Here is a 21,414-nt window from a genome sequence, read left to right as displayed (position 1 = left end):
TGAGACAGTGAAGCTGAGATATTTTGATGGTCATGTGTAGTGCCTCAGGCCTCCAATCCCCACACCTACCAGGGTTTCTTACATATTCCTAACTACTAATGATCATGAAAACAAGGTCATTTGACTGTATATGAGTGTTTTATGCTGACAAAGTCTTTCCACTGAGTTTCCTGAAGCAGCTCCTATAGAAGTTGTGAGTCAGGGTCATGGATGTACTGGTTGGAGAACAGGAGTTTCCTGCTTTCCTTGTATCTGATTTCTGGACTTTCCAAACATATAGACCAAGACTTTGAAATGCTACCAAACTTGACATCAATTTCTCTTTTCACTCAAAGGCCTTCTGCTGAACTTAAGAGCAATAGGCTTCATGTTTAGACAAATCTCACCCTATTTATTATCTCTTTGTGTGAGATTAGAGTTTTGCAGAGGAGACTGCATGGAAATGCAGTTTTCTTTAACTTTTTTAATATCCAAGTCACCAGGGATGCTGTTAGAGACCAAAAAGGCTTGCTCAGCAGAGTTTGTAGAGTTGTAGAGTTTTTTTTTTTTTTGCTATTTTGCTTTGGCTAGAGAACCGTTTTGATTGTATCCTGGTAATTCCCCAGAAAGGCATTTGATGAGCTGCAGGGGATGAAGGCCAATCCCTAAATCTTATGGAGATTAGGCCGGCCATTAAGAAATCAATTTTCAAATCTGTGCTTCTGAATGGGTATATGACTACAACTCCAGTTCCAGAAGAAACCAAGATCCCAAAGCATTTACTCAGACAGAGAAGTTTGTAATGATTACCACAGTGCAGCTTGTCACTGTGTTCAATTTTGCTACAGTCCTAATGGCTGGATGAATGTGGTGCGGGCGTGGGAACACACATGCAATAAATATGTATAATGTCTGTGTGCTGGAAGGGAAGGATACCTGTGTATATCTAATCAAATTTAAGATCTTCTGAATTTTAAAGTCCCATTGGGCAACAACGCTCTAGCTGAGCTTTAAAGCCAACTTTCAGGCTATATTGAGAATCAAGGTCAGTCAATGCCAGCATTTTCACTACATCTTCCAATCCAGCACAAGTCAAATCAGGCGTATAGTCCTGTAAAACTGAAGAACTTAGGCTGCTCTGAAAGTAATGTTTCCTATTTATTTCCATGAAAGCTACAGCAGATATAAAGAACACAAGAACACTATTTGAAGGAGTAAAGTCTCAGCTACAAAATGTAGCATTTTTGACATAGTCACCACCATTTTCTATGCATATTTGCTAGTGATTAACAAGAGCCATCGTGCCACTCCTGTAAAAATCTGACCCTGTAGAGGTGATCAACTCTCTCTATTAGCACTGCTGTAATGCACCACCCACTGCTTAATTTTTCTCACATCCACCGTCTCCATTAATGTTCAGCAAGTGTTAAGGGGTGCAGTTTGTTCTGTATGGAAGAATTCAATTGCAGAACTTTGCTTCATATGCATTTTCATGTCAAATGCCATTTTCACAGACTGCAAACCAACAAAGTGTAATGGAATACTGGTGGGAAGTTTCAACCTCTACCGCCATACTGCCAGCATCCACTTCTGACGTTCTGGGCCAATATCATAAGATAGAAAGCATTACTTTTGGAGCAGCCCTCATAATTGAGATTAGTTTCACTCACTCTCAGTAGCCTGGCAATGATGTATATCAGCTGAGATTGGACTAGGTGACACTACTCTCAGAATCATGGCAGTTCTGGTATCTAAAAGAGGGTTTTTTATTCACGTTTGTGTCAGTTTTTTGTTTTCAGAGTGTTATTTTGTCAAGCAATAGTTTTGCAGTGCCGGTTTATCAAGTCTTCATGTTTTTTGTGCTAATCAGTTTTTGTCAGAAAATATGTTTCTTTTCATCCTGGGCAAATAATTCCTTTGGCAAAAATAAATTCCATTCCTTTGCTATCGTTTATCTGCCTGGTGTTTATTATCAGTATACAGCAGCAGCACCGCAGGAATTTTCAAAAGCAGAACTTACGATAAGAAGAAAATATGACAGCTAATTTTTCTTGTTGGTTACCTTTAGTTTTCCACTTGTTCTTCCTGCCCTCCAGTGAGGACAGTAACCTTTCTTTGCCTAAGCCCTAAGTCTTTGTTCATGCTGATCAGGGCTGATGACTTGTAGCACTTTCTGTTCTGGTACAGACATGTGGGAAGCCTGGATGCCAGTCAGCACTTCAGAACTGCACAAGGAAGTATAGGTGGAGCCACAATGTGCAGGAGAAGAGGGAAATTGTTTTGCAGGATATCATGAACATTTTGAACCACTTCTCTGACAATAACAGCTTTGCCCTGCAGGTCCCATTGCTTGAAGCATTCAAGTGCTGGGTTCTGTTTTAGATGAACTGGATGATGGGATTCCTTCCATTAACTTTCATGGAAGAGTAACTTATTCACAGTTCAGTAGATCATGTTAAGCCTGGAGGAACTAAAGAGAGCCAACCTGAGTTTTCAGGGAGGAGAAATGATGTGAAGGGATTGATTAGGAAAATTCTTATGTCCCAGTCCTATTTCATTTCTCTTTTTCCCTCTATTTTATAGTATTAAGGCTCTGCACAGTGCTTTATCGGTCTCTTTGGCAGAGCACTCTCATTCGTAGTTATCTGACTCTGCTTCATTTTTATGCCCATATCATTGGTTTATTGGATTGGACAGCTGACTACAAGCCATCCAGGGAGACTGTCGGCAGTAGAATATTGCATTACTGAAGTGAAAAGAAAATCAGCTTCTGTACATTTGATGCTATTTGCTGAACTAAACAGAAACATCCTAAGATATTTCCCAGGAGCAGACATTTTTTTACACAAATAAAGCCATGCTATCTACAGGCAACTGGACATTGCTAAACTAACGCCCCTGGCATCATATAAACTCACATAAAAATGAGTTACGGAGGTATGAAGCAGCTGGAATATGGCATAACTAAATCTAGTTTACATCCAAGCTCAGGATCTGGCAGCATTAGCATAAACCCAAAGGAAATCCTACAGGCAAATTCTGGGGGTCTTGGATTAACCACAGGTTAATGGTGCATCTAACAGCAATTAACCCTGAAATGCACTCTAGACTCTCATCCCATAGTGAGCTGGCAATATGAGCTTGCAGACAAAAAAATAAACCTCATCTTGGGCTGCCTCAAAAGAGGAGCAGCCAGCAGGGAGAGGGCCCCATCTGGAGTACCATGTCCAGGCCTGGGGCTCTCAGAGTAAGAAGGTCTTGGATCTGATGATGTAGAAAGCTGTGAAGATTATCAGAGAGCTGGAGCACCTCTACTACTGAGAGGCTGAAAGAGCTGGAATGTTCCGTCTACAAAGGGGAAAGGTACCTAGAAACCTAGAATACAAGAAAAATGGGGAGGGACTCGCTTTGTCAAGGAGTGTAGTGATAAGACAAAGAGTAACAGCTTTAAACAAAAAGTGGGTAGATTTAATTCAGACATCAGGAAGAAAGTCATTATCCCGGTGGTGGTGAGGCACCAGCACAGGTTGCCCAGAGAAGCTGTGGATACCCCATCCCTGGAGGCACTCAATGGAACAGAATCAAGTGGATCAAAACTAAAGTAGTTTGCATCCAGTCTTGGCTAAAAATCTGATCTGAATGTGGCAATATAAACTTTACTGAAGCAGCCTTCTAAATCTTTCCCCAATTTAAATATTGTACACTGGTGCAAAATTACATTTCATGAGTGGAGGAAAACTGTTGACACTTTCCAACAGAAAGCAATGCAACACATCAAACTGACATTGCTTTTCTGAAGTGCATTGTCTCCCAGTATTTAAACAATCATGTGGCTGATTACTGTGAAAATAAACTTATCCTGTACAACGCTGAATACCAACCTCTGATGGGTGGAATCAGTGGTAAAGCAGATGAATCAATAACAACTTCATTGCTTTGATCCCTGTAAGATTATTTTATTATATTGAGAGAAATATAGGCCAGTCAACCTCACCTCTGTCCCAGGGAAGGTGATGGAACAGCTTGTGCTGGATGCCATCTCCAGACAACTGGGAGAAAAGGAGGTTATCAGGAGTACTCAGCATGGATTCACCAAGGGGAGGTTGTGCTCGACCAGCGTGGTGGCCTTTTGTGAAGATGTCACTAGCTGCGTGGATGGGGGGAGAGCGGTAGATGTAGTCTACCTTGATTTCAGTAAGGCTTTTGATACGGTCCCCCATGACATCCTTATAACAATGCTGAGGAAGTATGGGATAGATGAGTGAACGGTGAAGTGGATCGAGAATTGGCTGACTGACAGAGTGCAGAGGGTTGTCGTTGGTGGTGCGGTGTCTGGCTGGAGGCCTGTGACTAGTGGTGTCCCCCAGGGGTCTGTGCTGGGTCCGGTCTTGTTCAACATCTTCAACGACCTTGATGAGGGGATAGTGACCACCCTCAGCAAGTTTGCTGATGACACGAAGTTGGGAGGATTGGCTGACACGCCTGAAGGCTGTGCTGCCATTCAGAGAGACCTGGACAGGCTGGAGAGCTGGGCAGTAAGAAACCGGATGAGGTTTAACAAAAGCAAGTGTAGAGTCTTGCACCTAGGAAGAAATAATTGCATGTACCAGTACAGGTTGGGGGAAGACCTGCTGGAGAGGAGCTCTGCTGAGAGGGACCTGGGTATCCTCGTGGACAACAGGTTGGCCATGAGCCAGCAGTGTGCCCTTGTATCCAAAAAGGCCAATGGCATACTGGGGTGCATTAAAAAGAGCGTGTCCAGCAGGTCAAGGGAGGTGATCCTCCCCCTCTACTCTGCCCTGGTGAGGCCTCATCTGGAATACTGTGTCCAGTTCTGGGCTCCCCAGTACAAAAAAGACAGGGATCTCTTGGAAAGAGTTCAGCGGAGGGCCACAAAGATGGTGAAGGGCCTGGACCATCTCCCCTATGAGGAGAGACTTAGGGAACTGGGTCTGTTTAGCCTTGAGAAGAGAAGGCTGAGAGGGGACTTGATCCAGGTTTATAAATACCTGAGGTGGGGGGGGCATAGTGGCGAGGCTGGTCTGTTTTCAGTAGTGCGTGGGGACAGGACTAGGGGAAATGGGCTGAAACTTCAGCATAGGAAGTTCCGCACGAATGTGCGCAAGAACTTCTTTACAGTGAGGGTGACGGAGCACTGGAACAGGCTGCCCAGGAAGGTGGTGGAGTCTCCTTCTCTGGAGATATTCAAGACCCACCTGGACACCTACCTGTGTGACGTGGTATAGGGAGCCTGCTTTGGCAGGGGGGTTGGACTTGATGATCTCTAGAGGTCCCTTCCAACCCCTACAATTCTGTGATTCTGTGATTCTGTGTAAATGTGAAGCAGAAGGATGCAGGGTGGTAGTCAGATATATAGATGCTAGAATGTGTAACTAGGAAAAATGGGATATAAATTGAGCAGAGAGGCCCTTATAACACTAATGTCTTGTGCTGCAGAGTCTCCCCTAGGACAGGAAGCAACAGTTAGCTGATTAAATGAATCATTTTAAATTATTGGAAAAAAAATGTTGGAAAATATACTGCGGGGAACGATTGCAGAGACAGACTAGTAGATATTTCTCTTTGTTGTCTGTTATTATCTGCATTCATATTTTTAGTGATGTTCAAAAAGTGGCAGTGAGGTAGGTGGAGGTTGTGCCTTTCTGTTACTCAGCTACACAGGCTAAAAAAAACAGTTTTGATTTCTTTACAGTATTACTTAAATAAAGAACATTGACCTTTTCTTTTAAAAGGAGAAGAGGCACATTTATAAACTGAAAAGGTGAGGAATTGCCAGCATGTCAGTTTAAACTCAGGCAGGGAGATCAAACATTGAATTTCATTGCTATGACAGGAAGACCCCTCAGACACCTCCAGCAGTAATGTATGTTTAATCAAGGGGGAACATTTTTTTTGTTGTACAAGTGATTGGAATCTCTAATTCATTTTGCACAATATTTATTAAAATCCTGGCTAAGGAGCTTGTCTTGCTGTCTTTTGTATTGTTTTTCTGTTTTCAAGTATACATAGAAGATTTTTTTTTATTATTGTTGTTTTTGTTGTTGTTGCTTTGCATTTCTTTCTGCATTAAGTATTAGACTTCTCTGGTGATGGAGAGTCATCACCACATGCAAACATAATTGGATTTCTTGCCACTTGATACAGCCTGCTATGCTGCTAGAATGGCTTACATGGTGCAGGTATACTTGATAATCCTTGGGATCCTGGGCAGCCTGATCTGGTGGGTAGGAACCCTTCCCGTGGCACAGGGTTGGAGCTTGGTGATTCTGTGATTCTATGATTCTATGATAACTGAGGCACTTTGTGTTTTTAGTGATTTAAATGCAGGAGAATATTCCTACATTTGAAATAAGTGGAATAGTTATTAACTTACATTAGTTTCGAGACTTGAGTCAAGAGAAAGACAATTAATGCCTCTCTTTTCCCCCATCACTTTGCTGGGGACTTCAGATTGTCCTGCTGAAATTTTCATTGCTAAGCAGAACAGCAGATATTATTTGGGTACGGAAAGGCTGGGAATCACAGCCAGAATTTCAGAAGCCCCTAATCTCCAAATGAGTTTACTCTCTTCATGGCTCTTGTGCTACCCAGTTCTAATTCTGACTGCCTCCTGGGCCTGCACTGTCAAACTGTTGACACCCATCCATCTCCTTGAGAAAGAATGCTAGGTTCAGGTTTGGTGATTGAATGACCAGAAATTTCTTCATTTGATTTAATTGCAGGACAAAAGTGTGGTAGACTTAACAATAAGGTGCCCTTTCTTACAGGATAGACACTGTTGACACTGTTCTACTCAGAAAGCATGCTTTGTTTGGTTTTATTTTGCTCTGAAGGACAAACGAGCAGAGTGTGTGCATGCGTATGTATAATTGGATATATGTAGGTCACTCTGAAAGTAATGCCTCCTATTTATTTCCGTGGAAGCTACAACAGATACAAAGAGCACAAGAATACTATTTAATAGATCAAATTCTCAGCTACAAAATGTTATTTTTCAGTTTAGTCACCACTATTAGCTGTGCTTTTTCCCCAGTGATGAAAGGGATCCTGCATACTGCACTTGTTAAAATCTGAACCATCGGATGTGACCCAATATGTCACCACTGCTGAAATACACCACCCTCTTCCTTGCTGTTTGGTCTCCATCAGTGTTCAGCAAGGGTCAGTGAATGTCAATGACTACTATTTTTTCTGCATGGAGGAGCTCAGTTCCACACCTTTGCTTTATGCACACTTCCATGTCAGTTGCCATGTTGTCAGGCTGCCCTTCTGCTGCTGTCTGTTGTACGGCAACAACATGTTCTGAAATATTGGTGGGAAGGTTCAACCTCTGCTGCCATACCACCAACATCTGTCTCTGACACCGTGGGCAAAGCATTCATTTTGATGCAGCCCTTTTACTTATATCTACATACATTAAATTGCTAGTCTGTCTGTGTGCATACACAAGGTTTATGAAATAGGAGGCAGATGTCAGTGGGAGATCAAAGACATTTAGACTAATTTTAAGCCTAAAAGCTCTATCAGTGTCCTTTATCTCTGGATAAAGAAGGTGATTCAAATGTAATGCTTCTAATAATTCCACTCTTTCTATGTCTAGGTGGAGACTAACATTTTTCAGATGATGGAAGACAACTCCTGATCAAATACGGGCCTGATTATTTATGGCAGAGAAGTGGGTAGTGCAGGAGATACAGCTCTAGACCCAGATGAAATGGTTTTATGCCAGGCTCTGTTCTGCACAACCCTATTTTCCATCAGCTTGGAGGGCCTTTGGAGTCAAAGCTATTTCCTGCTGTTTATCAAACAGAGCTGCTTCCCAGCTGGGAAGATCACTGGGGGCCTCTTGCTGCTGCTGGGCTGTAGCAGCATTAAGAAACCCCCCCAAATGGCACAGACTGAAATGTTGCTTAGAGACATCAATAGCTTAAATTCCTCTTGTGCTGCTAATCCTCTGGGATTTTAGGGATAGCCAAGTGTTGATACTTTGTCTGCCACCTATAAAAATGTGTTTGCAGTAGATAGGCACCAGCTGTGGGAGAAATGTGGCCAGTGTTGGGCTTCTCCGCTCCCTCCTCCTCCTTGCAGCTCTCAGATAATGGTGCCCACAACTCTTCCTTCTCTCCCCAAAGCAAAAGTCTAGGATCATGATTCCTGCTCCCCTGCACCACACCACACCATTCCCACCTCTCTCCTCTGGTTTCAACTAATCCTTATGTTGGATGAAAAAAAGCAATGCTAGTTGATTTTTATGCAGTGTGTTCTGAAATGGACATCAAATGAGAGCCCTGACATGCAGCCTTGGACAGCAGGCAAGTTGCTATTTACAGGTCCCTGCTTGATGGCCATGTCTTGTTATTCTGAATCAGTTCACCAAAGGCAGAATAACCCAAAGGAATCCAATCATTCTTAATCACAATGTCTGGAAGCCACTTGAAATTTCTCTCTTTGTGTGGTTTGCTTTGGCCACTATTGTGAGATCACAAAGGATCCTGAAGCATTCCAGATGTAAATTACACTCCACAAACTTGTTGTATTTATCATAGAGGGTCTTCCTTGCATACTACAAAACCAATTAAAAAGCAGTCTTTCCGTTTGTTTAAGATGTAATTTTTCTTTTAAAATAATAGGGAAAGGATGCTCATGTGCTGCCAATCAAAACTGTACAGAGGAAGCCACACCATTTTCTTCCTTTTTTTTTTTTTTTTTTTTTTTTTTTCATGCTTTTTTAATAGTGAGCCAAGTTATTTTATGTATGAACCTCTAAGAACTGTGTACTCAAGGGAGAATTAAGAGATCCACTACATCATCATGATATTTGTCATATCTGATCATAAATGCGTTTTGATGCTTCAAGAGCTATGGTGCTGATCTTCAATAAATAAATGTATAAACTCGTAACAACTACAGTATTGCACAGGCTTGTTGGAGTACCCTAATTACTGTAAAATAAATAGTTGAAAATGGAGAAGTGATTTCTGGATAAAGGATTATCATGTTGCAAGTGAAGGTGAATGACTACATCAGCCCATTTGAACTGAATCATAGAATCACAGAATCCTTAAGGCTGGAAAAGATCTCTGAGATCATGCAGCCAGCCATCAGCTCATCTCCTCCATGCCCACTAAACCATGTCCTTCAGTGCCACATCTCCACATTTCTTAAACACCTCCAGGGACAGTGACTCCACCACCTCCTTGGGTAGCTTGTACCAACACTTCACCACTCTTTCTGAGAGGAGGTATTTCCTAATATCACTACTTGAATTTCCCCTTGTGCAACTTAAAGCCATCATCTTTCATCCTATTGCTAATTACCTGGGAAAAGACGCCAACCTCCATCTCACTATTACCTCCTCTCAGATCGTTGTAGAAAACAAACCAGGCCAAAGAGGCTGACTGTGGGAATCAGGTTGAGGAAATGCTTTGAACAGAAAACCAAACTCTTGGGATTGAAACAGATCAGAGACTGAGTCTGTGCACAGACCCTCTCCCTCATCTTAATTTGTAGCATGAGCACTCATCTGTTGCTTATACTGGACAACTCTGTTTAAACATGCTGATGGTGAGCATCTCATTCTGGTGAACTAATGGCTTGCCAAGTCCTGACACACCCCATCAGAGCCTCATAGATAGAGTAATCCTCTTAGTAAGCCTGGTTTCTTGTCTCAGTGTGGATGAGTGCAGCCACAAGGCAGTCAGCTACTGCCCCTATGCTGATACTTTTGGCACCCAGTAGCTGGAGATGGTGTGCTGGGGGCAGGCTCAGCACTGTGCTGGGATAAAGCAGGGGTGCTGGGGTTCCTGCTGGTTGCATCCCCTCATTTCCTCATTCCTTGCCCCTAGAATCTTGTGCTCATTAGCAGCTGACAGTACGGAGACGAATGAGGGGAATACTCTCTTTCCTTCAGTTGATGGCACATACAGGTCCTATCTCCTTATTACATGTGTTGGTTTATATAATTGTGAGGCTGTTTCCTTAAACCCAGCTGTAGTTTTTGACTCAGTTCCATCAGTAACAGCTGGTAAGAAAGTGATTTCTTGCTGTATTTAAATTAAATATTTTGTTGGCTTAGCTTTTAATTGGAGGTTCATTTCTGACTAAGTTGTTTTGGGTTAGAGCTGTTAAAAAGAAGAAAATAAGTTTGGCTTTTTCCATAATAATGCATTAATGCTGGGGAAAGGCATGAGGATGATATGTCTGCTATAAAGCTGCTTTGCATTAAACCCCATGTATATTGCTCCAGTATAACATTAATACCCTGGAACAGTTTATGAACTTACTTATTTTTGGATGAAGCTGTTATCATTCACAGCACAAGTAAAGAAGCAACATTGGAAATAATCTTGCCTGAGATGAGCATGAAGGGGTTTTCTGTCAACCTGCTCTTGAGTTTGTGCAGAGTAGTACTGTTACAGCTTTTGAGAGATGGTACTGGATGCACTTCTGAGACAAATGACCATGACATGGTGACAGTGACGGATGAGGATACGTGACCTGGCTTACCTGGAGATATTGCTTGCTATTGCATGACTGCCACTGCTCTGCAAGGCTGGATACTGGGATGTGTGGTATATGTAAAGCGGGAATTAAAACATACGAGCTTTTGCAACTTCAAAAAAATGAGTATATGAAAGCTGTGGGTAAGTACCTAAATTTCCTTTAGCATGAGAGGTAACATACAGCATTTCATATCAGGAATCCTTATGCCTCTCTGCTCTTTCCACACATCTGTGATCACACTGCAGAGGCTGGTGCCACTAAGGTTCTTGGAATTATAGAATAATAGAATCATTAACATTGGAAAAAGCCTCTAGGAACACTAAGTCTGACAGTAGACCCATCCCCACCATGCACACTAAGCCCCGTCCCTCAGTGCCACATGTCCATGGCTCTTGAACATGGCTTCAACTGTCCCCATGGCAATGGGGAGTGTAGATAATTAGTACTTTTGTCTTGCTGCATTGCAGTGACACACTGAAGGGCTGTTACTCTCATGCAGGAGATGGTAGAAAGGGCCAGGTAGAGAGGGCTAACACGTGGCATTTGGGGAGCAGCTATAATGCAGCTTTGCGCGATTCTAGGCCTGGGCACCACTGTTGAGGAGTGTGAGATGAGACCTGGCAGTGTGTGCATCACATACCTCTCACCTCAGTGGCATTTCTGTCACATGTAGGCTACAAGATGTCCTTCCTACCCCCTGCAAACCTGGGCATCCCACACTAGGTGGTCATCAGGGGCTGTAGCAGATGGGGTCCCTTCCAATCTCGTCCACTCTGATTCAGTGAAGACAAAACAAACTCCAAAGGCTGATCTTCATCGTTGCCCAATCTGTCTCATCTATGCTGATGGTTATGGATGAATGCCAAACAATCTCCTCCTGTAGGAGAAAGTGTCCTCTGCTCCAGTGGGAGTCACATGGCTCATCACATCACCAATGACTGCATAATGAAGAGAAATCTGGAAGATTTATCTCTTATCTAGTGATGGTTTGCCTGCTCAAGCAAAGACATGACAGGTTGCAGTGATGGTTCCTCCAGTTGAGGAATGCATGCTTCAGCCTGCTAGACAAGCACAGCCACCTGGAGCCTGTCACTGAAAGAGGAAGGTGATGCATTCATCTTTTAACAGTGCTGTAAGTTAGGGTGTGGGCCAATTTTCATCATTTCATTTTCATTTTATGTTTTTATTTGCCTTTTCTTATTTCATTCTGAGTGAGGAAATGGCTCATGATTCCCAGAGGCAGAAGATCCCCTGTCTTGAAAACACAACCTGAAACATTAAAAAAAACCCTTCTGTTTTAGCCCCTCTAGACCTCAGGCATATACACTTTTCATTTGGTGCCCAACTAATTAGCTTGCTGAAAGATGTTAATAGTTAAGCTAATAATTACTATCTCTTTGCAACTGACCTTGAAGAAATTTTAATGCAGGTATTTTAAAGATGAAAATAATTATTTCTGATTGTTTTTATTAGAACAAAGTTATTAATATAATAATATTATTTCCTTATTTCAGGTGATAAGTGTGAAGCCAGATACATAAATGGCCATTGACTATTTGCAGTAGGAGAAAATTATCATGTTTCAGTATGGAGTGGGCTGTGAGAAAATGGAGTCCATCACTCAGTGCAAATCTCTTTTGGGTTGAGTTTCTCTTTCAGTTTTTTATCACAAAGTACATCCAAATTTAAGCACATTTGGCCATCTTCTACTCAACCCAATAGTTGCTGTTAGGCTTCGGACATACAGAGCTGGCTGAGTAAAATATGATAATGAATTCTGTTACAAGTACAGAAATAATAGTGAAAGATACCTCCACCAAAGTGTGTGGTTTTGCCTTTCATCATCACTTTCTGCATCCAGAGCCATAGGCATTTTTAATGCACCTTCTCTGGCAGAAGGGATGGTGCAACCTTGAAACAACTCCCTTTTGCAGACGGGGACACTGAACACACAGTCATTAACATGCTTCCCTAAACTTGCTGTGACCCGTTCTGCATGGATGGCAGAGTGGGGTTACTCCTTCCAGCAATCTCAAGTAAAACACAGGAGTAAATGACTTCTTTCAGCACTGGAGCTGAGGGACCTTCTTTCTGATCCCAGTGCTCTTGGGGTTATTACACAGATGTGATTTATGCAGTAATTAAATCTGCAAAATATAGTTAGGTGCCTGAATGCCTTTTAAAATGGTATTTAAAATATGAGTCCTTGAGGCCTGACATTCAAGAGGCATCAACCCCCATCTGTTGCCACAAGAAGCCAACGGGACAACCAGTGCTTAAGCCAATGCATGGCCTTGAGCCAGCACGCTCAGCACCGAGTGGAAGCAAGCCCAGAATAGCTGCCTCACAATACACAGCTATCTATTTCACACTAATTTGTAAGACTTTGAAGCAGGTAGATAGCGTGGGACAGTCTATCCTCATGCTGAATAGCACCCTGAAAATTATTGCTGTAGGTAGGCACTGCAGGACTGACAAGGCAAGTGCTCTTTTCTGAGGCCAGCCAGCATGCCAGCTCACTGATTATTTGCCGTGTGTGATCTAGCACGTATCTTGTGTGACTCATTCTCTGCAGCTCCAGGAAAATGTGCTCTCTATAAGCATCTTAGAGGCTCTGTTGCTCCGTGTTAGGGAGCAGAAGGAAATTCCTTCCTAATACATTTCATCAAAATGGTGGGCTAGTTTTTCTTAAGACTTACATCGCGGGAAGTAAAATGCATGACTGTATGTCCATGAAATTTAGTTTGCAGGCTGAGAGATAGTTCAACTATGTTGTACTGAAGAAGTGAAAGATTCTAAATAAGCTATGAGTAAATGACTGCACACTGGCTTGTTAGGACCTGGTCTCACTCTCCAGCTTTTCCCTGAAATGAAGTAGAAATTCTGCTCTTGCTTTTAAAAGTACAACTGGATGTTATGCTGATTTTATTGCCTGCATTAAATACGCATGCTGACAGAGGTAGCGTACCAGTACAGGAGCTCTCAGCTGTGGCATCAAAGAAAACACAGCACCATAAAAATGGACTTCCCGTATACTGGGAGCATTGAGCTCTCATATGCCATTTGTATCTGCTCCTGATGGATCTGGGGTGGAAAAGTCTATTCAAAGCAGTTGTTATATTCTAATATTAAAAAAAAAAAAAACAACTCATTCTGTAAGCTGAATTAGACAAATGGCTCTACCTTACATTAACAGATATGTGTGAGAGAGCAGAACAGTAGATAGCCTCTTCCCTCTCTTTCTGGGGGATGCTGTGCTGATAGAGATATTTGGGCCAAGTATATTCCCTGTGTCCTTTTATTGTTATGTGTTTCCAGGCATTTCTGATTTGGGTGTGATGGGACACACTCGGCAGGGTTATACAGAACAGATGTCTGCAGTGGGGCAGGCTTCATTCCACTATCCTGTATATTTTCCTACATCACTGTAGGAAGAGCGTGTGTCTTCAAATGCCCGCTTCAGCTGAGGTCCTTCGTGGAATTCCTATCCCAGTGTAGCACAGAGGAATAGTGAGCGGTTTCTCTAAGTAAGCTTGGTGGAGTATTTGACATGATGGGGGATATAGCAAGATCTGAGCTTCAGGAAGTTTTCCCTCTCCTGACCTTGTTTCTCAGGTGTTTTTTTGTGGTGGATCCAAGGCCCCACCTTGCAGGGCTGATCCTGCTCCTATTAGTCACCCACCTGCAGACAATCTGACTTCTTCTTTCTGCAGCACCAATAACACTTGCAAAAATGACAGATTACATGGAAAACCTTCACTTTGAAGGAAAGCTTGCAAATATCCTGTAGTAATGAGACCAGGGCAGTATTGGGGTACAAAGAGAAGTGTGGGCATGGCTTCCCCAGAGCTGGTGTGGCCAGCTTCTCACTCTCCCTGGAGGTGTTCAAGGAACATGGAGCGGTGGCACTGAAGGGCGTTGTTTGGTGGTCTGGTGGTGATGGGATGTCAGTTGGACTAGGTGATCAAAGAGGTCTTTTCCAAACTTAATGGTTCTGTGGTTCTATGACTCCATCACATACTGAGCAATGCATGCAGAGAGGATTTCAGCTTAACTCCTCAGCACAAGAGCCATCTAGAAATAGTGTCAGTGTTCTGCGTGTTAAATCTGAACTCCCTTCTCTCTTCTTTGAATGTCATGTTCTGATCAGTGCATCTTTTTTCTACCAGGAGATAGCTATTCTTAATTTATATGATGAAATCTATTGTCTCCTTGGACCAGAAGTTTTTTTTTGGACAACATAGACATCAGTTATTATTGAAATGCATGACGTTCGTTTTCTATGTTTGTTCTCAGGAAACAAAGTGTGCAATTTCTTCAACTTTTTCCTGATTTTTATTTTTTTTTTCCAAGCTAACGGGCTGTATTTTATCATCCCCAGAGCTGTAAGCGTCCACACTTTAGATGAATGTGAACAGAATTCTTCTATGAAAGTATGGGAAAAAAAGGATCAGGATCTGTGTGTCTACCTCTTAAAATGCCTCATTCCATCTGTACAGTGATTTGCAGCAAAGCATCCCCTAGATCAGGGCAGTATGATTACACACATTTTACAGGTGGGGAAACTGAGAAAGGACACACAGTGGTAAAGCTGGAAGAGAGCTGAGCTGCTGGAAGCTCAAACACAGAGCACTGTTTTCTAGGACACACAGCCTCCTCCTGCTTGCAAGCAGTGACACATGGACATCAGATTTGGAGAAGCATTGCCACTGTGCTGTGTGAGAACACTGATTTTTCAGTGCTAAACACAGTGGGAAGGCACTTGGTGTCTGCATAATTCTATTGTCCTATGCAAGGAAACTTATCTGCCATCCTGCTTGATAAAATGCAATCTGTACAGTCCTGGCCCTCACTGTGCTTTGTGGCCAATGGACCAGCACTATTTGAGAGGATGCGTGAGGGAATGGAAGATGCAAGAAACCTTCAGTAGAGAGCAAGTACAGGAAAACTTGTGTGAAATCTTGTATTCCTTAACTCTCTCCCTAGGAAAAAGAGCTTGGAAAACATCACTGAGGTATCAGAGTACTTCATGCACTTTAAGCAGAAGTCTCTCCCTTAAAATATCTGTATGAGGAAGAACATGTGCTTACAATTTATAGAATCATAGAATCACCTAGGTTGCAAAAGACCTTCAAGATGAGCAATTCCTGGCATCATATCATATCAGGTCCCATCACTAAACCATGTCCCTTATTGCCATGACCACACATCTTGTAAATACCTCCAGGGACTCCACCACTTTTCTGGGCAGCTCATTCCAATGTTTGATTACACTCTTTGTGAAGAAATTATTGCCACTGTCCAATCTACACTTCCTTTGGTGCAACGTGAGACCATTTCCTGCATCCTGTACATAAGGATCCAGCAGTCTTAAGGTTTTGAAAAACTGATGTGGGAATGTGGCTGCTATGTAGTTGAAAGGGGGGATGAGGGGGCAAACATCTCCAAAGTCTGGCTTGTGAATTTGTTTCACCTCCTCAGGCATCCTCTCCTCTCGTGCAGAACCTGATCATGAAAGGATCCTGTGGCTGCAGTGAATTTCAGCCTATAAATGTATTAATTTTTGTTTTGTGCATTCCGTGCATCATTGCAGTGCTTCAAATGTTGTCTCAGCATGTCGTTCATTACTGAATCACTGAGAACATAACGAAAAAAGTATGTGGGCTGTGAAACATTTTGCTTTTGTAATGCTTGGCTTGAGTCTGTGCAGTATTTAACTTCCAGTCTACATTTCAAGCATATAGGTTGTAATAATGTTTGACATGGGTGTCAAATCTGTTTGCCTAGTTAGAATAAATGCTATTTCACCTCTGTATCTGTCTTTTTCAGTCCAAAACTGTGGGAAGATTTCTGTCAAAAAGAAGGTGAAGAGTTTTCTTCTTCAGAAAATGACATAATAGAATATCAATTAATCTATTCTAAGGTCAAAACTGCAAGAACAAATGAGGTGTTATTGTAATTTTGACAGATGTGTTATGTTTCTGGTGATCAAAAAGAAAAGTCAGAGCATCTTACTGTATTCCTTTCACAGAATATGTCTGTATGTTGGAAATGATGCTAGCAGTGGGATCTTATTTTGTTATGTTTCTTTTTTTATGCTAATATGTCAAGCTACTTTAAAAACAAAAACAAGAAACAAAAACCAAGGAGAATTAACATGTGATGCAGGTGCCAGGATGTGATTTTTAATTCTAAATATTGCTAACATAGCTGAAATCTAGATATGTAAGTGCATAGGTTACAACATATCTCCATATTTATGCTTGGGGATGTGAATAAGAGAACACTATAAGTGATGTTGGCAGCAACAGAACAGGTAGGAGATGAAAAATTATTGTCAGAATGCTGGCCAAGAGCTGTCCTTCAGGATGTCTTCATAATGAAAAACACGCTTCTATATTTTGTAATTTGCGCTTTCCAAACCGTCTTGGAAAGAAATAATGCTGTCAAAATATGTAAAATAGTTTTCTTTTTTCAAACAGCTCAGGCATTTAGAGTCCTATCCCAAAAAGCCAAATAATTGGTGTCAGCCTAATTTTTAAAACTCTCTTATTTACTTGATTTCTGATTATATTTTTTCGTGTTTTTACGAGGCTTATCTAACAGATGTTTGAAACTCTCAGGCTTAACTGCGTGTCTGCAGGGAGAGTTCCCCGCTGCTGTTCCAGCAGTACTTATACAGGGAGAAAAGGGGAATTTGTCTTGGCTTTAATCTGGACTGAGCTCCCTGAAGTCTCAAATTGGAGCTGGTTGCAAAATGGAGACACATTTTCATTAAAAAATTGGCAAGATAAAACTTGCCCTCATTTTTCACCCTCCCTCCCCACTCCTTGCCCTCAGATTTCAGGCAGCGGTAATGTCAACAGAGAATGTCAAATGGAGTAAATATTTACAGAGACTCATTACAAACGTTCTGACCATTCACTTTCAGAGTATGGAAGGGCAGAGCTACACAGGAACTCCAAAAGTTAGGAAAACAACTCTTGTTTTCACAGATAAAAGCAAATACCAATGATCACTTCCAATACTTAAATTAATGCTGACTTTGGCCAGCTACAGTTTATGCAATTTTGAAACTCATAATACTGGAGAGATTATTGCTTTCATACCAAAAATTGTACTTTTTCTTAATTTAAAGCTAAAGCTCCATGAAAACAAAGGATAGGGTCACAGAAGCTTTCAAATAAGCAGTGATAATAAAGTGTCACACTTAATTGAGGTCATCTTTCATGAAAAATAAGTAACTACAATGGTAGTTAGTACTGACATAACTGCACATGTTAAAGATGTTGCCTTTGCTTTCATTGGGAAACATTAGTCTGAGGATAAGAACTTTTGAAAATCCTATTCTGATTACAGGGGCTGTTTCTCATTGAGCCTGTTACACCAAGACTTTCCTCCTTGCACTCTTATGAAAGGGATCTTCTTCTGCCTGAGATTTTGATGCTCTTCCAAAGTCACTCTAGGGCTGAACAGACCTGAATGCGTGAGAAAGATGAGAAGCATGTCAGCTGGAATATCCCAAATGACCTCTGCTCTCATAACTGAGGGTTAGCAGAGGAAAAGAAGTGTTAAAACACCTGAACTGTTTTCCACTTGGTTATGAACTCTAATACTATCTTTGATCGCACATTTGTGGAGGTTTTTTTGGCTCTGTACAGAAAGCTTTTCATGTGAGCTTGGTTAGCAAAACTGAAGTCCTCACTGGGCTAACTAGAATCTTCTGGGACACAGCCTATAATTCCTAATTAGTGTCAGAGGAATTGGTACATGACAACTGAGGTCATAGGCTATTTCCAAGAGGTTTTTGCATAGCAAAGGAAATTAATTTTTCAGTGATGCATGGAATGACTGCCAGCCCCTGGTAATCAAGGAGAGTTTAATAGCTGAAATGTCAGATATCCAAATAGAGCAGATATGACTAGATCTGACCTTAAATAACCTTTCTGCATAGGACTATACTGGGAAATCTTAAAAAAGAAAAGTTATTTATTCAGAATTTCTTTTCTTTCTCAGTGATTCCCCAAATCAAATGCAGCAGCACAGGACCAAGTGCTAGCCTGAGGTTATTTTCTTGGTTGAGGGCTCAGGCATTAGGCCTTGATGACCTCAACATGTAGTGACAGAATTATCCAGGTTTATTTATGTTGTCTTATGAAGGACAAATTATGTTTTCAGTGACACCTGTCCAGCTACTTTTTCTCCAGGAGATAATCTTAGCTGGATCTGGCAGGAGATTAGTGACCAAACCAGTGATAAATCTACAGGTACAAACAGGAACATTCTTCTTTTTTTTTTTTCTTTTTTTTTTTTTTTTTTTCTTGGAGCTGCAGTGGGTCTAACACATTGAAAGCAGGGAAAAACATCAAACTTGTGCTCTCATCTCTGCAGCTTACAACAACAACAACAACAACCAACAAAAACAAGCAAACAAACAAAAAAACCTTTAAGGCAACACTGGAGGTGTCAAAATGGGAAGATGCGATTTTTCTTAAATTGCTTTTCTAAAAGGAGCTGCAGAAATTATTCACATTTATTTTATTTTGCTATAAGTGAGAGATAAGATTGGTGGTCACAAGAACTTCCCTTCTCCTTCCCCTTCCCCTTTCCTCTTCCCGTTCCCCTTCCCCTTCCCAGACCCTTTTACAAGAGATAATTTTTCATTTCTCTAATTATGTCAACTTTGAAATAAGTAAGTTTACTTACCTTTTTTAATTTTTTTAAAATTATTATTATTTTTGAAGAGAAAGTACGTATATTTTCTATTGGATTTTGCTGTAGTTGGAAGATAATGTAAGGCTGATGAATAACTCCAGATGGTGTGTTTTAGCTTTCTTTCAGTGAGATGTCTTTGGTAGACACTTTTTGAAAGCCTTGTTCAAAGTAAAGCACAGACCTCTTTTAACTTTGAACCAAATCCTTCCTTAGAGTACTTCTGGATAAGCGGAATTTAAAGTAGAATTTTGTTCTGCTGCACCAGATTTGAGTGTTCTAATCTTATTTGCCTTCCTTGGGTGAGAAGTTGCTCAATGAAATAATAGTTCCGGTACCAGCAGGGTCATTTATCTTGGAAGTATTCTGAATAAATGATTCACATTCCACTGCAATTTTCACCACATCTATCTTTATCTCTCTTGCATTTCAATATTTTCCTATAAACCATTGTATATTTGTGGATGTCCTTTTTTCCCCACCCCAATACTGGCTTGCATTCTTGCACTCCTACATGCTGTGCATACTGTGCAAAGGTCAAAGTTTGACTGGGACAATCATTGCTAATTTTACCCAACTGTAGATCAAGGACACATTCAATAACACCAAGAGAGACTGAATTCAAAACTACACAAAACAGACAAAGAAACAAACAAACAAGCAAAAAACCACTCATGTATTTTCTTTCAGTTTGTTATTTAGATTGGAAAGCACAGCTTTAGCATAGCATCGAGGCCAGAAACACATAGATAGGTCAAATAAAGATTGAAAATACATAGAGATAATAAAAAAGACTGTTGAATGTAATTGTTAAAAGCTTCACTTTGGAACATATGAAGCTTCATCTCCTCCCTGGACTTAAGCTAATAAAGCACTACTAGAGATTAGTAGACCTTAGGTTGGAGGTATTGCTAAAACCCATCTGCCAAGTCTAGTATGGCTTTTATCTTCTGAAGCATGGGATACAAGTTTCTGTCAGAAACTGAATTGATGGACTGCAGCACAGTTGTTTCTCTTTTCCTATTCTGACATGAAGAAAATAACTGCAGATATTTATATGTTCGAAAAAATGCACACTTACGATCTTGGAAAATTTCTTTTTTAATGAACTAAAGAGAGCTTGTCTTTGGAACCCATGCACCAAAGTAGAGGGAAGATAGACAACCTGCCAGAAACAAGCAAAGGAAGTAAGTTAACTTAATGACACCACTGGCTGTTTAATTATGCAAATAAATGATCTTTTCCTTTTCAGTGTTTGTAAAAATGAGCTCGCTACATTCAGATTTTAAGTAGCATATCCATAAATTTAAGTTTAATGCCACTGTACAGAGGCTTTCCCAGATAATTCAAAAGCCTATCTCTTCGAGGTCGTTGAGACTGTCATTGCGACTAGACAAATTTTATGTTCTGTTTAATAGCAGAGCGGGAGGATGTGAGCTGTACTGAGAGAGCTCTCAAACTTTGTTAAGATCTGTGTGAATATCTGATTTTTGTTTTTTGTTCTTTCCCCCTTTATACATTGATATGATGGGTTTAAACACAGCCATGTTACCTGATTTCTTCTTGCTTTTTTGAAGCCAGTATTGATCAGTGACATTCCTTTGACATCAGTATTGTTGCAGTGGTACATAGTGCAGATCTTGTCCTGATAGGGTGGAGGCCAAACAAATCCTTTAAAAACTGAGCTGAGCACTTCTTTTTATTTGTGTCTTCTGTTTTCTCTGTGTCTCATCTAGTTATCTATTAATTCTACAAGGATCACAGAGCTAAGGCAACTCTTAAAGGTCTGTATCACAGGATGATCAAAATCTCTCTGCCAGTCACAGATAATCCATTTCAGAGTGGGCAGCAATGCATCAGTGGAGAGATTCCCCAGGTTCTGTTGGGACTCTTCAAGATTCAAGATCCTACAGGACTTGGAAAGGCCTGGGAAAACATATATCATATTTAGAATCCGGAGAGGGAAAAGTATATTCAAACATAAATATTTGTTTCAGCACCCTGTTGCAAACACTCTGCACAGTGCATAGGGATTTACTTGCTCAGCTCCTATCAAATATATATTAATGGAAGTTGCGTAGATAAATCCCTAAGCTTCTCTAGGAACAGCTCTTCTGTATTTTATTATTCCTCTTGAATTTCAATGGCCCTCAAAGATTAAGCAACTCCAGGTTTTACTTTTCTTTACTGAGAGTTTGA

This window comes from Excalfactoria chinensis, chromosome 2 (genome assembly GCF_039878825.1).
Source record: "Excalfactoria chinensis isolate bCotChi1 chromosome 2, bCotChi1.hap2, whole genome shotgun sequence".
Lineage (NCBI taxonomy): Eukaryota > Metazoa > Chordata > Aves > Galliformes > Phasianidae > Excalfactoria > Excalfactoria chinensis.
The sequence above is the reverse complement of the archived record's forward strand: the minus strand, read 5'-3'. Positions refer to the sequence as shown.